At 31.4% G+C, this 725-nt stretch overlaps 1 protein-coding gene across 1 annotated transcript in view; it reads left to right on the forward strand.

The window, feature by feature from the left end:
• LOC119591556 (probable RNA-binding protein 19) overlaps positions 1 to 725 on the forward strand; it is a gene marked incomplete in the record, with an annotated part of 63063 nt that overhangs the window by 48039 nt on the left and 14299 nt on the right.

Here is a 725-nt window from a genome sequence, read left to right on the forward strand (position 1 = left end):
AATATAGTTTTTATGCAATAACATTACTGTTCTTACTTTGTTAAAGAGAGAGTTGAGAGAACATTATAATGTATAATTATATAAAACAGTTTTGTCATAAATGTTAAATACCATGAATATGTGCAATAACCATGGGAGAATGATCAAAACAGCTATTTGAAATTTCCCATCATAACAACAGGGTCTTAGAAAAAACACAGCACAGTTTATCTACATTAGAAACTGCTGGGCAATCTTGATGCAAGGAGACACAACATATTATATCACAATATAGTAATAATAAAGGGCACCTCAAAAATGCAGTCTCTTTCTAGGATCATAAACCATGTAGTGTGCTTCTAACAATTTCACAGAAGCATGTGAGCATATGCCATCTTACGGGAACCATCAACATAATTTTTAGTACTTTTTTTTCTAAAAAGGATCTTTAAAAATGGGCTAATGCACCATATGTAATAGTTTTATTATTTTTTACAGTAAAAATATGACACAATCACGTGCCCATAGAATTAATTTAAATTAACATGTGGCAATTCTCTGGCATATATAAGCTTGCAACATGCTGTGGCCACAGCAATTCAGGGGCGATATTCATGAAAGGTCTGTGACTATTCTTTGTGATTTTGCTTGTGACTTGCCTCATTGCCACATCCCTAAGGTAATGCTGCTAATTAGATATTGTTTTAAATCTAATTTGATAATTTAAAACAATATCTGTTTTAAAT

The sequence above is a fragment of the Penaeus monodon genome, chromosome 28 (genome assembly GCF_015228065.2).
Source record: "Penaeus monodon isolate SGIC_2016 chromosome 28, NSTDA_Pmon_1, whole genome shotgun sequence".
Classification (NCBI taxonomy): Eukaryota; Metazoa; Arthropoda; class Malacostraca; order Decapoda; family Penaeidae; genus Penaeus; species Penaeus monodon.